The following is a 21,909-nucleotide window of genomic DNA, read 5'->3' as shown; positions in this document are numbered from 1 at the left end:
CCCAATCAGCCCTGATCACTGGCCAGGCAGAGGGACCCCACCTATCCATGAATTTGTGCACCGGGACTCTAGTTTTCATATAAAACAAAGTTAAAAATAATTTGTCACCAGAGCAGAACTACAAAAATTTCTAAATGTGAAAGAATACCTGCTCCACACAGTAACCTAATGACATTCTTGTCTCCATATGGGCCACTTTGTCAAAGCTTGACCATAATCTGTCCTCAGTCTAGGGAGATCACCCTGCAATTCCTTCAGGAGAAAAGAAAACCTAGTGAGGAGCTATCACAATACTATTCTCATTCATTTCCCTAATGTCAGTTGACCACAGGAGTTTCCACCTTGTCCCCCCAAATTAATGTGCAATTCAATGCTATTCCAATTAAAATTCTAGCATTGCTTTTTAAAACTTTTTCCCCCAGATAATTATAGACTAACAGCATCTATCAAAATAGTTCATAGTGTGCATTGAGTGCATCCCCCTGTTTTTCCCAATGTTGACATCTTATTTGACTACTAGTACCCTGTGCACGAATCTATGAGCCAGTAGCTCGCCAGTAGCTCACTGCAGCCCTCCAGTAGCTCTCTGCCTGCTGCCACACCCACCTGTAGCTCCCTCCACCCTTCTCCCCACTTCTCACAGCTGGCTGTCCTGCCCCCTCCTATAGCTCTCTGCTGCCCTCTTGTAGACAGTAGCTCGCTGCCACCCTCCTGTAGCTCCCTGCCCACTGTCCCTCCCTCTGGTAGCTCCCTCCACCTTTCACTCCCCTACCTTCATAGCTTGCTGCCTGCCCCCTCCTGTAGCTCTCCACTGTCCACTTGTAGCTCGCTGCCCCTTTCTCCTGCTGATCCGTGATCCGGTCATTATGTGGTCGCTCATTACGCTTCACGGCATAACGATCATTTGCATAATATATCTTTATTATATAGGTTAGCAAAATAGAGTTAACTAGATTACATACTTATTGAGTTTTCGCCAGTTTTTATGAGCACTCACATGTATGTGTGAGAAGATTATAGTTCTATGTAATTTTATTACACATGCGTATTCATGAAATTGTAATCACAATCAAGATAAATGACTGTTACATCACCATAAAAGTACTCCTCATGCTACTCATTTATGATCACATCTACCTCTCACTCCTGTCCTTGTACCCTAGCAACCACTAATCTATTTCTATGTATATATTTGTTATTTCAGGAAGGTTATGTAATTGGAATCATACATTTATTAACCTTACGAGATTGGCTTTATAAACTAAGCATCAAGTCCTTAATGTCCATACAGCATTTCGTATATGTAAGGTTCCAGCTGAGAGGCTTGCGATGCAGAAGCAAGACAGAATCCAGGCGATTAAAAACGGGGGGGGGGGGGAGGTTTTAATCTGAGCTCCTCGCTGGTCCGAGGGTGGGCCGGGGAAGTTCGCTCCAAAAAGCGGCATAGGTATTTCTTTTATACAGCTGTTTAGTGAGGGGAGGGTGGAGGGCATGAGAGGTGTGGAATTCCTGCCTAGGGCCAGGGGTCTAGGAAGGCCCTAGGAAGGCGCCAGCTAGCCAGCTATCTTTGTCACCATCCACCTTGCAGATGCTTGCATCAGCTCTGGGCTTCCCCCCTGCCTCTAACAGTATACATCAGTGTTTCATTATTTTTATTGCTGAGCAGTATTCCATGGAATGGATGTACCATAGTTGGTTTATTTATCACCCTTTGAAGTATTAATACATTTGGGTTGTTTCCAGTTTGAGGTTATTATGAATAAAGCTATAGTAAGTTCTCACTTAACATAGCTATTAGGTTCTGCCACTTTCCATGGCTAAAGTAAGTAAAACAGATTTGGGGCGAAAACAGCACTTGCCTGGGAATTGGTAGACCTAAGCTTCAACTACAACTCTGTTGCTAGCTGTGTGATCTTGGACATATTACCTTAATCTCTAGATTTCAGTTTCCTCATTTGTAAAATTAGGTTTGAACTACATGATCTCTAATATTCCTTCAAGTTGAACAAATTTATCATTCAGTTTCATAAGGATACACTCCAAACATCTGTGTAGAAGAATCTATTGCTTTAGAACAAACAAACAAAAAGTAAATAAATGTACTTTTACATGTAAACCATGCAATCTCATACAGATCAAGAAAAGCAGAAAGCCTATATGCAAAGAGTCCAATTTATAACTTACTCTGCAATGAAGGTGTTTCTAACCATTTCCTATGTTAATCTTACTCCAAACCATAGGTTGCCTCAGGGCATTTTCACAGGATTTACCAATCTGTTCCTGTTTAGTTTTAGCTGTTAAATCTATAGACTCCAAGTGCTAAATACTAGATTAATAGGTCCTTACTGAGAGTTTCAATATCTCAGCTAGCTCTTGGGCTCCCAGATTAATCTTCTCTCTTGTATTCCCCAACAATCAGCCTTTACATAGTTCCCAAATATCAGTCCCTTTCTCCAATTCCCATTATTTTTCTCCTTGCATTGGAGTTTCTGAGCTGCCTTTTATGCTAGAAGCACATGATGTCATTGTGTCTACCCCCAGCTGTTCTTAATTTTCTCTCAGATCAGCTCTCAGCAGGCCCAAAGACACAGCCCTCCCTTTCTAAGATGCAGATGAAAAGCTGGGGTGGAGGGGAGAAAAGGGCAGTTCACCAACCCATAATGACTAATCCTAGCAAATAAAAGGCAGGGCCCTTTTAATAAACAGAGCACTCCAGGAAGAGGGTGGAGCCAATGGAATAAGCCCCAGGCTCTGATGAGACAAGTGTGATTTGGAAGCTGTCATAGCAACAGGAATTTACTATCCAAGATGTTGACTATCTCTACCTAAGGCAGCTCTCTAAAACCTGATTATCACTCTCTGAGACCCCTGTCTTGAAGCACCTGGCTCTAACCACCCACAATGCCAGCCTCCTGCCTCCAACCAAGGGCTGGCCTTCCCTGTTTTTCTGGAAAGAGTTAAAATGGATTATGGGGACTCAGACAAATTTAACTCTCTTCTCCACAGATAGTCAATGTTTCATAGTGTTACAAAAAAGGTCCAATATACTAATTCACAACTAATAATTTTTATTGAGTGAATATTCCCACATCCATAAGTGCTGCTTGAAAAATTATGATGTAATGGTGCTTTATGCAAAGGAATGAATCTCTGAGGTGGAAATTCTTACTATAGATTGGCACCTGGCTAGAGCAGATAGATAGTGTCTATGCTAGTAACTTTGGAATGAGTTTCCCACTGAGATAGTAGTAGAAACATTTTTTTTGTCTCATCTTATTTATACCAGCAGCCAATTGAGAACAAATCCCTTCAGAGCAGGGCAATTTTGATGGAGAAAGGGCGAGCTAGCCTTGGCTGGTGTGGTTTGGTGGTTGGAATGTCAGCTTGTACAATGGAGAGTTGTGGGTTTGATTTCTGGTTGGGGCATAGGGTACCTGGGTTGCAGGTTCCATCCCTGGCCCTGGTCAGGGGTTGCATGTGGGAGGCAACCAATTGTGTCTTTCTCATGTCAATATTTTTTCTCTTTCCCTCTCTCTTTCTTTCTCCCTCCCTCCCACCCATTGTAAAAATCAATGGGAAAAAAAATCCTCTGGTGAGGATTTTAAAAAATAAAAAAAGGGCAGGCTAGAGAGTATGGGAATTCAGTGGAAAACCATGAGACAGGACTTAATGGATGAATTAACAGCAGTTCTCAGCCCTGGTATCACATTATAATCTCTGGGGGTGGGGGGGCTTTGTTTTTTAAATTTATTCTAAAATAAATTTAAAATCACAAAAAGTTGCAAAAACAGCACAGCCAGCTGCCATGCACATTGCACCCATGACTCCACATATCAAAAACTTACATAACCACGGTATAGTTATCAAAACTAAGAAATTAACTTTGGTACAAAACTATTTACTAAACTATAGATTTTATTTGAATTTTCTGTTCCAAAATATATTCCAAGAAATCAGAAACACCAATCAGAAAGAACATATCCACCCCTATGTCATAGCAGCACAATTTACAATAGCCAAAATTTGGAAAAACCTAAGTGCCCATCAGAAGATATGTGGATTAAAAACTGTGGTACATCTACACAAAATAATACTATGCTTCTGTAAAAAAGAAGGAACTCTTAATGTTTGCAATAGCATGGATGACCTGGAGATCATTATGCTAAATGAAATAAGCTAGTTGGAAAAAGAAAAATATCACATGATCTCACTCATTTAAGAATACTATGCTGCTGTAAAAAAGAAAGAACTCTTAACATTTGTAACAGCATGGATAACCTGGAGAGCATTATGCTAAATGAAATAAGCTAGTCTGAGAAAGAAAAATATCACATGATCTCACTCATTTATGGAATATAATGAACAACATAAACTGATGAACAAAAATAGATCCAGAGACATAGAAGCATTGGACGGTCCATCAATCTTCAGAGGGAAGGCAGGGGAATGTGGGGGTGGAGGAGAAGAGATCAACCAAAGGATTTATATGCATGCATATAAGCATAACTAATGGACACAGACACTAGGGGGATGAGAGCATGTGCTAGAAGGTAGGGGTGGCCAATGGGGAAAAAAATGAGACATATATAATACTACTATATGTAATATTTTAAACGATAAAGAATTTAAATTAAAAAAAAAAGAGATGGCTGAAGCCCTATACAATTTCAATAAGGTTGGATGAGTCTATATGTTTTAAGTATACATACAGGCAAGATTGGGGGCAAAATTTGTGAAGTACATGCAAAATGAAAATGTGGGCCGGCACCGGTTTGGCTCAGTAGATAGAGCGTCGGCCTGTGGACTGAAAGGTCCTGGGTTTGATTCCGGTCAAGGGCATGTACCCTGGTTGCGGGTACATCCCCAGTATGGGGTGTGCAAGAGGCAGCTGGTCGATGATTCTCTCTCATCGACGTTTCTAACTCTCTATCCCTCTCTCTCTTCCTCTCTGTGAAAAATCAATAAAATATATATTTTAAAAAAAATGTGGGTTCCTTTATTTAAAAAGCTGGAAAATATGTCTTTAAAGAGAAAAATATATAAAGACTTTTCCTTTTTTATGCAGTCTCTCATTCAATTTGTCATTGTGATTTCTATTTGCTGTTCAATGACATTATTAGTCAAGAAAAAGTAAGATTTTAAATTGTTAACATGCATTTTACAATTCATCTTTATACTGTTCAATGTCACTTTAATATAAAAATTTAACTCATATGCAGAATTGCCAAAGGATTAGCAAATAAATAATTTTGAACAAGTTATTTCACTACACTCTGAACCTCAGTTTTCACATTTGTGAAGTGAAATTCATTTAACAAATCAACCCTAGCAGGATTAACTAAGCTTCTATTATGTGCTTGGAACTCTTCTGAATAGTGAGTTAAGACTACCTGTCTTGCCTACTTCATTAAGATAAAAAAAGACAATGAGTCTAGAAATATCACAAACTACTAAAACCCAAGATGAAATATACTGGAGTGCTATAATCATTAAAGAAATTAATTTTGTAAATGTAACCTTGAATTAATAATCTTCAGGTTCAGATGATTTGCCTAGCAAATTCTACAAAGCATTTAAAGAAGAAATAACAAACTCTTCCAAAAAAATAAAAAGGAGAAAATGATTCCCAAAATATTTAATGAGGCAAACCTAATACTGATAAAAAAACAAAACAAAACAAACAAACAAAAAAACAGATAAAATCAGGTAAAAAAAAATAGTTCCCAAAAAAAGCAAATTATAGATCAATATACTCATGAATATAGACATGAATCTGGTAATGAATACTATCATATAATATTCATCAATATATAAATAAATGATACACCACAACCAAGTAAGATTTATCATGAGATTACAATGTTGGTTTAATAATAGAAAAATGAATCAATTTAACCCATCATATTAACAGTCTGGAGAATAAAAACTAAATGATTATATTAATTAACTAGTGACCTGGTGCACAAATTCGTGAACCAGTAGGATCTTTCTGCCTGGCCTGTGGGGATTGAGCTGAAACTGGCTCTCTGACATCCCCTGAGGGGATCCCGGAGTGCCAGAGAGTGCAGGCCAGGCCAAGGGACCCCATCAGTGCACAAACAGGGCCAGAGAAGGATGCAGGAGGTTAGCCAGCTAGGGAGGGACCACAAGAGTGCTCCAGGGCATGTCCAGCCTGTCTTGCTCAGTCTGAATTGGCAGGACCCCAGCAGCAAGCTAACCTACCAGTGAAGAGTCTGCCCCTTGATGGTCAGTACACATCATAGCAAGCAGTTGAGCAACCTTAGCATATCATTAGCATATTATGCTTTGATTGGTTGAACAGCTGACCAGACAATGGGACACTTAGCATATTAGGCTTTTATTATATAGGGTACAGAAAAAGCATTTGAGAAAAATAAATATAAATTAATAATAAAAATTCTCAGCAAATAAGAATAAAAAGAAATTTCCTCAACCTATTCAATAATAAAAAACATTGCCAAAAAACCTACAGATAACATCAAACTTAATGGCAAAAGACTAAATTCTTTCTCCCTAAAAACAAGAAAAATGCAAAGCATCCTCTCTCACCAATCCAACATCATACTGAAGGTCTTAACCAATGCAATAAGGCAAGGAAAATACTTAAAAGGCAGAAATATTGAAAATAATAAAATAAAATTGTATTTTCTGTAAATTTAACCATGTACTGAAAATAGCAAAGAATTTACAAAAACAAAACCTTTGTGGAAATAAAAGTGATTTTATTAAGGTGGTAGGCCACAGGTTCAACATATAAAAATTAATCATATATAAATATAGAACAGATTGACAGTTGTCAGAGTGGGGGGGGGTTTGTGGGGCTGGCTGAAAGAGGTGAAAGAATTGAGCAAAAAGAAAAAACTCATGTACATAGACATTTGTATGATTATTACCAGAGGGAAAGGGATTGAGTGGAGGTAGAGGTGGTTAAAGGGGGAATAAATGGTGATGGAATGAGACTTGACTTGGGGTGGTGAATAGAATAGAATAGAATAGAATAGAATAGAATAGAATAGACAGATGATGTATTTTAGGACATCTGACACCTACATAATATTACTAATCAATGTCATCAAATTACAGCGGGAAGGCTGGGGAGTGATGGAGAGGGGGGAAAAGAGATCAACCAAAGGACTTGTATGCATGCATATAATCACAACCAATGGACACAAGACACTGGTGGTGGGGAGATGAGGGCATGCAACAGGGGGTAGGGGAAGCTGGGGGGGAAAAAGGAGATATATGTACTACTATATGTAATACTTAAAACAATAAAAAAATTGGAAATAAAAATGTGAAAAAATACATTCAATTTATAATAGCTAAAACAAAATGAAATACTTAGTGTAAATCTAACAAAATATATATAGACACTATATACCAAAAACCATAAATCGCTGATGAAATATTAAAAAGATCTAAATACATAAATATACTGTGTTCTTGGATTGAAAGAAACAGTAAAAATGTCAATTATTTTCAAACTGATCTACAGATTTAATGCAATTCTTATGAACATCCCAACAGAATGTTTTGTATTTTCAAATAAATGGGTTTTTAAATGTATTTAAAAAGCAAAGAAATTAAAAGAGCTAAAACAATTTTCAAAAAAGAATATAGTTGAAAGGTTAACACTACGTGATTTTAAGAATTATTGTAGACCTACACTAATCAAGACAGTGTGGTATTGCCAAAGGAAAGGAACCACAAATCAATAAAACAAAAGTGTCCAGAAATAGACTCACATAAATATGACCAATTGATTTTTGAGTACTGTGCAAAAACAAGTCAATGGAGAGAAGGTATTATTTTCATCAAATGGTGCTAAAATAATTTTACACGCATAGGTACAACATGTAACCTTGACCTAAAGCTCACAACTTACACAAAAATTAACTCAGCATGGATAAATAATCCACATGTAAAACATAAAACTGTATTTAAAAAAAGACAGGAGAAAAATCTTCACGACTTTGGATTAGGTAAAAGGTTCTTAGATATGACAACAAAATAATGATCTATACAAAATAAATTGATAAATTGGACTTAATCAAAATTTAAAAGTTTTGTTTCATGAAAGACACTGTTAAGAGAATGAAATACAATGGGAGAAAATACCTCTCGGTCAGCCCTTTTTCCCCCTAACCATAAGATCATTCTGATTCTACCTGATAATGTGTCTGGACCAGATCTAGAGGTGGATACTTTCACATCCTATGTCTCACTAAATCCTTATACCAACCCTTAGAGGTAGCTAGTGATTATTATCTCCATTTTAGAATGAGAACTTTGGTAAACAGAGAATAAATAATAAACTCGATGTGAAATTGAATACTAAAGCACTTCAATCTTAATCTAAGCTTACAACATTTTGATTTCTCAGTATGAGGCCAGGTTATGATTCATGAAGTTAGAGTTTTTAGGGGAAAAAAACCAAAAAACAAAAAAAATACTTTTTTTGGACTAAGTAGCACCCTAGGTAGGAGCCAAAAGATATAGGAGGAGAGACATTAGGTGATTAACTGAAAGACCTCCTGACTGACTAGGGGTCTCTATGTTCCAAAGTATGGGCGGGTTAGCTCATGGGTAAGCTCTGAAGGAGAAGAGAAGTCTCAATTTTTTTTTTATTTAGTGTTAAGAGAGAGTGGGAAAAGAAAAACAGAAAAGTGGAAGAAGGAAAATATATTCAAAATTCTATTTCTTCTACCTTAGCAAGTTCAGTTCAATATGCTATCTTGTTTTACCTCTTGTCTTCTTTCTAATTACACTCTTTAAAGAGTTAGCTTCATTACTTTCCTTAAGACACCCTCATTAGTGTGAACCACAGGTTCAAAAGCCCCAAGTGCCCATTGGGAAATCCAACTAAACCAGATTTTTCTTCCTTAGCTTCATAATATCAACATTGATGGGGTGATGGATAATGTCTATTCAGGATCAACCCCACCGCACCTTTTAACCATCTATCAAAACTTGATAAATGAAAATACTGTCTTTAGTTTTAAATAGACCATATGGCTAAAATAACCCAACATCAGATGTCATTCTAGTAACCAGAAGTCAAGCCAAATGGGTGATACAAATATAAAGTAGGCTCCTGTGTTAGGAAGAATTTAAACCACATATCATTCAGTGCTTAAGTTTCCCATTTGACAAGAGTGGTTTTAATACCATCAATTCAAAACAGTCTCTGCAGCTAATTGGGCACCTACTGGTAAAGAAAGATGAAAAAATTTAAACAGACACACTTCATTCTAAAAACCCTTTGTTGCACACCTGTACACATATAAAGGCAGCAACCAGTAGCAAGAATAAAGGTTTTATCTCATTTCCACAGTACATTTGTCTTAATATTCCTCCAATCACCAGTGCTCTACCTCTGGAATTCCAAGCTCAATTTGTATCTAAGCCACATCAAATGAAAAGGAGATAATAAAATTACTAGTGTGTTGCAAGGTGATTAAATTTACATAATGACTCTGAATTTGATTAAATGCCAGATCCTTCCTCCAAAAAAAAAAAAAATTACCTGTAGAGGCATTCAATCTTACAGTCACACACACTTCACTGTGTTTACACTTTATTCACAGAAGCACCAAATTATCTTAGCGGAGGTTACTGCCATCCCTCCATAGGAACATGGCATGCAGGAAATGCCTGGAAGCTTATTCAGGAGCGCAGTAGGGGCTCATGGAGCTGATTTGCAGAATAAATATTAGAAAAATGTGAGAAAGATAGTCATTGTGTTCATCTTGGAAAAAAAAAAAGGCTCAGAGGTATGAATTTTCTACTCTACCAAAAATGGAATAGCTTCTTTAAATGCCATCTAAATACTTTATCCCAGCTGAAACTGGTTTGGCTCAGTGGATAGAGCATCAGCCTGTGGACTGAAAGGTCCCAGGTTCAATTCTGATCACGGGCATGTACCTTGGTTGCGGACACATCCCCAATAGGTGGTGTGCAGGAGGCAGCTGATCAATGTTTCTCTCTCATTGATGTTTCTAACTCTATCTCTCTCCCTTCCTCTTTGTAAAAAATCAATAAAATATATTTTAAATACTTTATCCTGAAACCTATGGCTTTCCTTCCACTAACAAACTCTAAGTTGTCCAGCATGGTCTTGCCCTTTAGGAGCATGAGGTCATGGTATGTCAGATTTGGAATACATTCCTGTCAAGCTGGTAGATAACTTATGCATGTTCTCTCATCCTAAATATTATCCCAGATTGTGATTGAATAGTAGGTGATTTTCTCATTGCTCAGTTGCAGTCTTTGAAATAAAAATATTCACACAAACAAGTAAAAAAAAACAAACACCTATGCACTATATTATGACAAGCACCAAAGCAAAACACACCATGATACAGCTTCCAGAATACCTGTCATAACCATTGAAAAAGATTATACAACAAAATTCTTCTTAAACACAATTTTCCTCTACACCAACATATTGGAAAGAGGCTGGTACTGGCTCAGAAAGGAGAGTGTCTTACCACTTTTCAATGTAACATTAAGTAAAGGGGAACTATAATGTCAGCATGTTGCTCTTCATTGGGCCCAAACTGCTTTAGTTGGAGAAAATCATTTATTTCTCTCCCATGACTGATGTAAACTAGTCATTCCACACATTCTTAGCTGCAGTAGCAGGCAAGTCTTGGCTGGGAAACTACAGAAATCTAAACTTGATCAAACTCTTGGTGTTGTTTAATGTTCTATGCATCCACCCCTTTCAAAGCACTCTACAAATTGCTATCAAATGTGCATCAGTCCCTTCCCAGTCATTTCCAAATTCTGGAGGTAGCTATGGTCAACCCACAGTACATCTGCACTATATTCAGTGAATGTTAAGACTCAGGTCACAGGTTAGTGCATTGTAGTTAAATTGTAAATAGTTAACCACAACAGTGGCAAGCAGGTTGCCTCAGAAACCTGAAACAGTACTTTAGCATATGTCCAACCAACAGTACTTACAAAATAACCTTTTAAAAAAGTGCCATTATTGAACTCTCCCTCCTACGGGCATGCTCCTGATTGCCCCCTCTTTCCTCTCTCAAAGGCATCCATCTCCTAAATGCTAAGGGAACCCACAAGATTTGGTGGGCAGCAGGAGCTAATCCTGGGCTAACCCCCTGAACCTGTCTTCAAGGCCCCAGTTTTTCTGACTTAGTGAGCCAAAGCAGCCCAGTGTAGGCTCATTTCTCCTCCTAGTCCCTTTCCTGTTGCCTCCTCTATCCTAGACCCTTCCTTGTTTCACTGTCCCCAGCTTTCATAAACATCCTCTAAAAAACAAACAAAATAATCTGTATGTATAATAGTAAAAGGCTAATATGCAGTGTCCCCTTGGGAGTTTGACCGGGAGACTGGGAATTCGATCATTCGCTATGATGTGTGCTGACCACGAGGGGATGGTGCAGAATGAAGGAAGGCTCTGACCGGCAGCCCTTATTGCCAGTCAGGCCTAGGGACCCTACTGGTGTACGAATTTCATGCACTGGGACTCTAGTAATAATAATAATAATAATAATAATAATAATAGCCGAAACCGGTTTGGCTCAGCGGTAGAGAGTTGGTCTGCGGACTGAGAGCTCCCAGGTTCGATTCCGGTCAAGGGCATGTACGTTGGTTGTGGGCACATCCCCGGTAGGGGGTGTGCAAGAGGCAGCTGGTCGATGTTTCTCTCTCATCGATGTTTCTAGCTCTCTATCTCTCTCCCTTCCTCTCTGTGAAAAATCAATAAAATATATTAAAAATAATAATAATATAATAATAGTAAGTGCCATTATTGTCCAGCCAGTGTAGCTCAGTGGTTGAATGTTGGCCCATGAACCAAGAGGTCCCTGGTTTAATTCCCAGTCAGAGCACATGCCTGGGTTGCAGGCTCAATCCCCAATAGGGGACAAGCAGGAGGTAGCCGATTGATGTCTGTCTCTCATTGATGTTTTCATTTCTCTATCCCTCTCCCTCTCCCTCTCTCTCTAAAATAAATGAAAACATTTTTCATAAGTGCCTTCATTGGGCTATTTTTAGATGTGGAAAAATATGCCTAAGCTACCATCCGACCATTCAACCATCTGACTGGTAGCTATGACATTCAATGACCACCACAGGGCAGATGCTCTGACCAGTAGCTATGATGTGCACTGACCACCAGGTGGCAGACACTCAACGCAGGAGTTGCCAAGCTGTGGTGACTTGGCAGCTGTGGTTCTCAGGTGATGCACCCGGAACCAGAGAAGTGGGAGCCTGATTCTGGGTAGCATCACCCGAGAACCACCCTCTCACAATCTGGGACCCCTCAGGCAATATCAGAGAGGCGGTTTTGGCCCAATCCTCACAGGCCAGGCTGAGGGACCCCACTGGTGCACAAATCCGTGCACCAGGCTTCTATTAATAGTTTGAATATAAAAAGACCAAATTTCACAAAATAAGAACTTTAAACTAGTGGATAAGCATTTTATAACCATTTATTATGGTCCTTAAAAATACATGTAAGTACAATAAATAAATAGTTTTAAAGGTCACAGGATGCCTTTTAGTATTTCAAAAATTTGTAATATTTGTTAATCTTTATAATAATCATTTGGAAGGCTAAACCTGAAATTTGTCTCCTTGCAAAATGTTTTTCTTTAGCATACTGGTTTATTATAGAAGAGTTGCTGTGAGTCATGGAACTGTCTTGTTCCATTTTCTTTAAAAGAAATCCCCAGGGAACTCAGAGAATTAAACTCATAAATTTAATTTCAATATCTGGTAAGCTGTGAGGACAATTATTAAGGCAATCATTTATGAGTACCGAGGGGAAACCCAAATGATAAACAGTAGTCAATATGAATTCTTCAAACACAAATCATGACAAACAAAGATAATTCCTATTTTTGATAAGATGACAAGCTGAATAGTGAAAGAGGATGGTGCAAAGTTAACATATCTTAGAGAGAGAAGCATCTGATAAAATTTAATCTGTCATTCTTATAAGAATACCAGAGAAAGATAATAAATAGAGCTAGTAAAAGAGAAAACTGATGGAATAGCTAGAATTGGTTTGATATAAGCTCAAAATGAGTGGAACCTATGACAGAGTAGGATACACTTAAAATGCAATACATCTCAGATCATGAATAATTACATTTGGATTATAGTAGCATGTATGGTAATTTTAGTCAATATAATCAAAATACCTGTAGCTACATATACTATTAGGGAGAGAAATAAATTAAATGCATTATTATTATATTGACATGGTTTAAATCAATCCCATGAGGGGTGTTTTTTTAAAGTCAAGTATTTTTCATATAGAGTATCTTCATAAAATGAGTAATGAATGTACATGGAAGGTATCTGTCTGTACAAACAGATCACTGAAAAACACCAGAGGCTGTGATGATGAGGAAGAGATTCCTCTGTGATTTGGGGATTGGGTGCTAATCCAAGACTTCTTTTAGTCTAGAGCAAATCCAAACACTTAGCCTAGTATCAAGGTTCTTCATAAGCTGGGTCAGACTCTCCCCTCCAGTTGTATTTTATACTGCTATTCACCCTATCAAAACAATCACCATTCCCTTAGCTTTTAGTGTATGTGGCTGAGCAGCCTAAACTATCTTTCACTTAAATGTCTTCCTGTAAATAGTTTCATCAATACTTTAATACCAAACTCAAATTATTTCTTCAAACATAATCTTTCCAAACCTCCTAATTAAATTAAATTTTCACTCTTCTAGTACTCCCATAGAAACCTCTTTAAATTTCTATATATACCTTATTATTGTCTTCCTTGTATGAAAATTAACAATGTACATATTGATTTCCCCGTTAGATTGAACTCCTAGAGGGTGAGTCATGTCTTATTCATTCTTAACCTTTTCAACAGGACACATTCAACAGATATTTGTTGGATTGGAACTGAAATAAACATACCATCTAGATACTTATTATTGAGAAAGCCCTATAATTCCAGGGAAATGACTATTGGTTTGGTCTTTTCCTTTCCAGAATTTCATGATTATTTTTCAGTGCTGGGAATAAAATAAAACAGAACAAAACTAAAAACCTGAAAATAAGTAAATAAATAAATACTCTCCCAACCATTCAATTTCTATCAGATAGTGAAAAATAAAAAACATTTGCCTGACATCTGGAATGACCTTTCTTTTGGATTCTGAAGGACTTAGCAATGCTCAATTCAGCAACTGGACTATGGCCACGCCCATATTCTGAATCCCTAAAGCATTAAGGCAAAGCCATTGGAAAATCAGGATTGAAGACCACAAGAAGAAGGAGACTATTATGGAAATAATTTCATAGTTACCATGTACCTTCTCTTAGACACCTCATTCAGATAAATGTGAATTCAAAGAGGAACAATTCAGGAAGGGCAGGAATGACAGGGAAACTGGAGGACTCTGATCTGGAAAATAATAATAAAAGACTGCTTCCTTCTAGAACATTGGTGTTTTGGGTAAAAATAGAGGTTTCAAGCCTGTATCTGAGGTGGAACATGAAGATATTTTTTCTTTTTTTATTGCTTAAACAGCTTTATTATAGTATACTTATATTTATAAACATATATAATATCTACAACTAGTTGAACTTAGACATATGCATACACCCATAAAATCATTTTGGAAATTCAAGCTTCCAAGAGACCAATGTAGAGCTGCCAGTATTCTTAAAGGCAAATATTACTTTTGCCATAAATTGATGATAAAAGCAGTTATAGGACAGACCAACTCAAGGGGAGAGGAAATGAAAATCAATTTTCTATTGGAGTCTTACAGAATTTAAATTTGTCTCTTTTTTTATTTGTCAGTTTATTTTGTTCGTTAGAGTCTCCATTCTTTTTTCCAAGAAAAATTATTTTAAATGTAATAAAGTTACATGCAATAAACCTTAATATTTCAAGAAAAAACATTTTAAATATAACAATATTACCAAAACTGTACTAACATAGTATAATATCACAAAAGTTGTAGGAAATATTAAAAATGTAAAAATAACAGGATTACTTCTATTATATTCTAAAATATATTTTTCCTCTGGCCCTATTTTGGTTCATCAGTTCATTATATTCCACAAATGAGTGAGATCATGTGATATTTTTCTTTTTCCAATTGGCTTATTTCGCTTAGCATAATGATCTTCAGATCCACCCATGCTGTTGCAAATGGTAGGAGTTCCTTCCTTTTTCAGCAGCGTACTATTCCATTGTGTAGATGTGCCACAGTTTTCTAATCCATTCATCTGCTGATGGACAATTAGGCTGTTTCCAAATCTTAGCTATGGTAAATTGTGCTGCTATGAACATAGGGGTGCACATATACTTTCTGATTGTTGTTTCTGATTTATTGGGATATAGTCCTAGAAGTGGGTCAAATGGGAGCTCCATTTTTAATTTTTTGAGGAAATTCCACACTATTTTCCACAGTGGTTGCACCAGTCTGCAATCCCACCAACATTGCAAAAGGGTCCCTTTTTCTCTACATCCTCGCCAGCACTTGTCATCTGTTGATTTGTTGATGACAGCTATTCTGACATGTGTGAGATGGTACCTCATTGTTGCTTTGATTTGCAAACTAATAAAATATTTTATGTCAATTATCCTAATCTCTGAATGATTAGTGACTTTGAGCATGTTTTCATGTCTCTGGGCCTTCTGTAGGTTTTCTTTCACAAAGTGTCTATTTAAATCCTTTCCCCATTTTTTGATTGTTTTTCTTCCTTTTGTTCCCTGTAAATTTTGGTGATTAAACCCTTATCAGAGATAACATTGGCAAATATGTACTCTCATGCAGTGCACTTTCTTGTTGTTTTGTTGATGGTTTATTTTTCTGTGAAGAAGCTTTTTATTTTGCTGTAGTCCCATTTGTTTATTTTATCTTTAGTTTCCATTGTCCTAAGAGCTGTATCAGTAAAGATATTGCTATAACATATGTCTGATATTTTGCTGTCTATGGTTTCTTTTAAAAATTTTTATGGTTTCCCAGTCTTATGTTTAAGCCCTTTATCCATTTTGAGTTTATTCTTGTGTATGGTGTAAGTTGATGGTCTAGTTTCATTTCTTTCAAGTATCTGTCCAATTTCCCAACACCATTTATTGAAGAGACTATCTTGACTCTTGCCTCCTTTGTCAAATATTAATTGAGCATAATGTCTTGGGTCAACTTCTGGGTTCTCTGTTCTGTTCCATTAGTCTATATGCTTGTCCATGTGCCAGTACCAGGCAGTTTTGAGAACAGTGGTTTTGTAATATAGCTTGATATCTGATATATTGATCCCTCCAACTTTGTTTTTCTCTCTCAGGATTGCTATGGCTATTTGGGGTGAGATTTTTTTTTTAATGCCCAATAGCTACTGATTCTGCCTAAGGTCTTTTCACAGTACTTTATAGGAAGGACTGTGTGCCTTCATAATGTGGAAATCTCTTCTCACCTTGAATTATAAGCAGGAAGAGCTTCTTTCCATCCAAGACCCCTCCGATGGTTTAGCTTATAATAAAATGTTATTCCAGCATGCGAGAACTCTCAATAGAACCCTCTTACAGAGCCTGTCATGTACCACATACTCGGGAAGTAGCTGTTGTGGCATGACCTTAGAGAATCATAGGCTCACAGAAAGGCTAGGGCTGCTCTGTATGATTGGCTAACTAACAAACACTTGCTGATTTAAGGGAGACAGTACATATGCTGGTTAAAAACACAGCTTCTAGGCTCAGATAAACTTGGGTTCAAATTTCAGCTCTTCCAACTACTACCTGTGTGACCTTGGACAATGTCCTTAACATTTCTGTGCCTCGTCTGTCAATAATTATGAACATAGGTAATTATTATACCACTCTCATTAGTTTTTTGAACTAAAGGAAATGAGGTTCACAATATCTAATGTATAATAAATGCTCAAATAAGGGTTAACTAGAATTAATAGCTCTTTGAGAGAGGAGTCACAACACACAAAGGCAAATGAAATCTATTGAGGGCAGAACATTCTATCTAATAAAAGAGTAATATACAAATTGACCTTCAGTCCACACACAAGATGGCTGCCCCTATGTGGTCAAAGATGGTTGCTCCCATGTGGACACAAGATGGCCATCACAAGATGACCAGCAGAGGAGGGCAGTTGGGAGGGACCAGGCCTGCAAGGGAGGGCTGTTGTGAGTGATCAGTACAGCAGGAGAGGGCAGTTGGGGGTTACCAGGCGGGCAGAGGAGGGAAGTTCGGGGCAACTGGATCTGCAGGGAAGGGCAGTTGAAGGAGACCCAGGTCTGCAGGGGAGAGTACGTGGGGGGGACCAGGCCTGCAGGGGAGGGCAGTTAGGGGTGACCAGGCTTACAGGGGAGGGCAGTTAGGGACAAACAGTTTGGCAGGGTGTAGTTAGGCATTAATCAGGCTGGCAGAGGAGTGGTTAGGGGGTTATCAGGCTGGCAGGCAGAAGCAGTTAGGGGCAATCAGGAAGGCAGGCAAGCGAGCAGTTGGGAGCCAGCAGTCCTGGATTGTGAGTGGGATACTTACCTGGATCAGGCCTAAACAGGCAATCAGACATCCTTTGAGGGGCCCCATATTGGAGAGGGTACAGGCCGGGCTGAGGGATACACACCCTTTTGCATGAATTTCATGCACTGGGCCTCTAGTGTCCAAATAAGCAAGAACTTTATAGCCAACTAGAGGCCTGGTGCACTGATTCACATACCAGTGGGGTTCCTTGGCCTGGCCTGTGGGGATTGGGCCGAAACTGATTCTCCAATATCCCCCAACGGGTCCTGGATTGCTAAAGGGCACAGTCCAGGCCAAGGGACCCTCCCCCCTGCTGAACCATCAGTGACAGGGAGGGCCCACAGTAGAGTTACAGGACATGTCTGGCCTCTCTGGCTCAGTCCTCTGGTGGTCAGTGCACTTCATAGTGACTGGTCAAACAGTTGAATGGTTGAGCACTTAGCATATTAGTATTTTATTATAAAGAATGAAGCCAGACTAGAAAACTAGGCTAATTCTATAGAAGAAAACTTACAAAAATGAGAAAATAAACTGTCATCAAGTGTTGGGACAAGCTCTGGAGACTGTTTAGGGAAGCTACCTTGAGTGGGCCAAGGCCAGAGCAGATACATGGTGTGTGGGGAGGGAAATTGATCAAGCTAATTTAGATTTCCCTGAAGCATTTGTAAGCCATTGGAATCCTTCAAATATCAAAAATATATAAGCAGGTAACATCCTCAACATAGAGACAAGGTAAAAGAAACCTGAGGACAGTGAATGAAAAATGAGTTTATATATTCACAATTGGCCATTTTTAGTGCCCTCTATAAAAAACTCAGGACTTTCCTAAAGTTATATTTCAATCTCATGAAGCCTTAAAAGTAATCAGCAGGACTATATATGCCAACATGGACAGCAACCAAGATATACGTGGAAGTGGATTACACATTGTTTTTAGCATGTTCCAATTAATACTACCTGAAAAAGCATATATGTGTATACGTGCATATATATGACTGTACATACATTTATATGCCTAAGAAGTGAGATAAGGGGCTTAAAGGGGCTCTTCTTTGTTTTTTAAAACCTTTTGTACTGTTTGTATTTTTACCATGAATATATATCACCTTCGTAATTTAAAAAGAACACCAGAAAAGAATAATCCTAAAAACTCAGAATATTGCACAGTTCTTTGCACAAAGTAGGACTCAGTAAATGCTATAATGAATGGAGGAAAGTTATTTACTTGCCCATCAGTTGCTACATGAGAAGATAGGAAGGAATATAAAGAAGTGAAAGAAAAAGAAGGGAGAATACAGAAATCACAGAAGCTACCTGGAGTAATTTTCACTTCCTCAAAAAAGAAAAAAAAAATAGAAGGGAAGCTGTCAAAGAGCTGATAAGCATCTTCCCCACTCCAGTGTTAGGATTTATATGATGGAATATAGTCTGTGGCCTTTTAGCCAATATTCCAATGGGCTTTGCAAATATGAGAGCTTGTAAACAGAAGGATCTTTAAGGATCTGATCAAAGCTCTGTTGTTGGAAGGGGAAGAGCAGAGGTTAATTTTCTCCTTTTGGTGATAAAATATGTTTTGCTATGAGAATGCATCTCAGTGAGAAGCCCAGGGATTTAATGGAAAGTGCAGTAAAACATACCATATTAGTAATAATATATGCCATTTGAAGAACACTGCTTTCCCAAATATGACAGTTTGTTATGAAATGCCTTTCCATGAAGAACAGAAGAAATTAAAGTTGTAAAACCCTAGTAGGTAATCTATTCTCTCCTAGAAAGTCTAAAGCAGAATGTATTTCATCATATAAATCCTAACATTTTTAATGATGTATAAGGGGGATTTATGCTAATAAATCCTAAATGAAAAACACAGACACAAAGCAACAATACTGAATGCAAAGGAAAGAGAGACACCTTTCCTACATTCCAAAGTGATTATGAGTTGCCAACATGTTTTTTTAATTTATATTTTTAAAAAGAATTACAACTTTATTGAAAGCTTAATAAATGAAGTTATCAAGTCAAGTTAAAAAAATGAACACAAATGCCATTTTCATTGATCATTTTAGAATGTTCGTGGGAGATAACCAAATTCCTGAACAAATATGGGAGATCTGGTCCAGTAGCAATCCATGTGTACTTTTATTTTTACAAGGAAAACACTCTTGGCCAAGGTAATAGGGTAATTGAACCGAATGCAGTGACTTTCTTGCTATTACAGCCAACTTGCCCTTCAATGAAATCCATTCATACTGATCATCTTAATTTTGTGATTTAACAAATGAGGACCCTTATAAATATGTTATCTATTTTATTTAATTTTAGTGTTCAGATTCTTCTATTTTCTTCCATTTTTATCTATCTGTGGAAAAATAGGATGCTTTATAACCCTGTGATAACTAGTCACTAAATGGCCCATAGGAAAGCACAATGGGAATCCAGGCTTCTTTTTATCAAAGAAACTTTCTATTTCCTTCTACTTTTTTCTCTTTCTTAGTAATTATCTAGAAATCTGAATGCTAGGTCTGGATGTGCAACCAACTTGTTATAAGTGGCTCTTCCTCTCCTGGGCTCATTCTCCCAATCTGTATAAAGAAGAGCTAGATCAAATGAGTGCTAACTTTCAATGGCATTGACTCTATTAAGTCTGAGTTACAAGACACAGAGAAGTCTTTCTTGACCCTATTATTAACCTCACAGAGCTGAAGACTCTCTCTAGTTGGATGCCCATACCCTGGTGGAGCATGCTTAGCCTTCAGTGCTCTCCTCAGGGTAGTAAAACTGCTCTTAAATTGAGGGCCTTCCACTCAGACTCTGGCTTGACTTCTCAGGGATCTAAGTTAATAGGGGTTATGCCAACCAACTTCTGTGGCACAATAGATACTAATTTGGTTGATATAGTAGAGATTCTATTAATACTTTGTGGCCTACTGAGAACTCCAGTAAAAGAACTGTTAATGAGGAGAGACCATTTCTTTTGAAGCACCACAGTCTAGGCTCTGTGAGTTTACCCCTCAATCCCAAACCTTTCCTCAATGGATTAACAGGAAAATCAGTAATGATGAAACTTAAGTGGTCAAGGAAGACAATGGCTACCTGGTATCTGTAGATGGCTATATTAACAAGCAGCTTTCAAACACAGGAGAATACATAGATGGAGCCTTGTCTGGACACCTGGATGAATTTTTTATTTATTTAATAAATCCTTATTGTCCAGATTATTACAATTGTTCCTCTTTTCCCCCCCATAGTTCCACTCCAAAAGGTTCCTACCCCATCCTCTGCCATTACCTCCCCCCCTCACTGTCTTCATCCATAGGTGTATGCTTTTTGTCCAGTTTCTTCCCACACACCATGCTTTGGAATCCCCCAGTCCCCTCAGTCCCTCAGCCACCCAGGGCTGGCCCAAGGCACAGGCAAGCCTTGGATGGTGGCTGCCCAACCACCCAGGACTGCCTGAGGTTCAGGTAACCAGGGCCAGCCAAGGCTTGTGCTGCCAGCAGTGGCAGCAGAAGTGTGATGGGGGCATCACCTTCCCCTGATTGCCTGGTTGCCTCCTGCCCCTGAGGGCTCCTGGACTGAGAGGGGGAAAGCCAGGCTGAAGGACCCCCCCTCCAAAGCATGAATTTTTATGCATTGGGCTTCTAGTATATATATAGAAAAGGCTAAGCAACCTTCAGACCATTCGACTGGTAGCTATGATGTGCAATGACCACCAGGGGGCACACACTCAACGCAGAAGCTGCAGAACTGTGGTGACTTGGCAGTGGCAGTTCTTGGTGACAGCCACAGAATCAGAGAGAAGGGAGCCCGATTCCGGGGTGTGTCACCCGAGAACTGCCCTCCTGGAATCCAGGACCCCTCAGTGGATATTAGAGAGCCAGTTTTGGACCAATCCCTCCAGGTTAGTCAGAGGGATCCACCTGCTGGAGGAACCCCACTCACTCCATAGACGAACTTTGAGCCATGTTGCTGTCCTAGGTGCGGCTGGCCTGGGAGGGACCGCAGGAGGTTGGATCTAGGGTGTGTCCAGCCCATCTTGCCCAGTCTTGCCCTGCAGGCCACCTTCTAATTAATTTCCTTTCAATGTGCACAAATCCATGCACTAGTCATATATAACAAATTAACTTACCTTCCAAACCCTAACTTACTTTGTAATTTGAAAAATAAAGACCTATAATATGTACCCCACCACAAAATGTGCTATATATAGTAACTTTCAGAAGCATTGTTAATCTCAAAATGCCAATATTTCCCTGTTGCTATAGTTATGGCATCTGGTTAAATCAGAGTTCAGCAGCAGTAAGCAATGCTAATATTGATCCCAGCCAATTTTGTGCTTCTAATACAGGATGAGGAAAATGGGAACAAAACAGTCACTTTCTCCCCACTCCATCCCAGGAGCAAA

At 38.4% G+C, this 21,909-nt stretch overlaps 1 pseudogene; it reads left to right on the top strand.

Annotated features, from left to right (window-relative positions):
- The window catches only part of LOC123651322, a 119,049-nt pseudogene extending 98,216 nt beyond the window's left edge, over nt 1–20,833 (top strand).
- The last annotated feature ends 1,076 nt before the right edge of the window (nt 20,834–21,909 follow it).

The sequence above is a fragment of the Pipistrellus kuhlii genome, unplaced genomic scaffold (genome assembly GCF_014108245.1).
Source record: "Pipistrellus kuhlii isolate mPipKuh1 unplaced genomic scaffold, mPipKuh1.p scaffold_m20_p_49, whole genome shotgun sequence".
NCBI classification, from domain to species: Eukaryota; Metazoa; Chordata; class Mammalia; order Chiroptera; family Vespertilionidae; genus Pipistrellus; species Pipistrellus kuhlii.
This window is presented reverse-complemented; position numbering and strand designations above follow the sequence as displayed.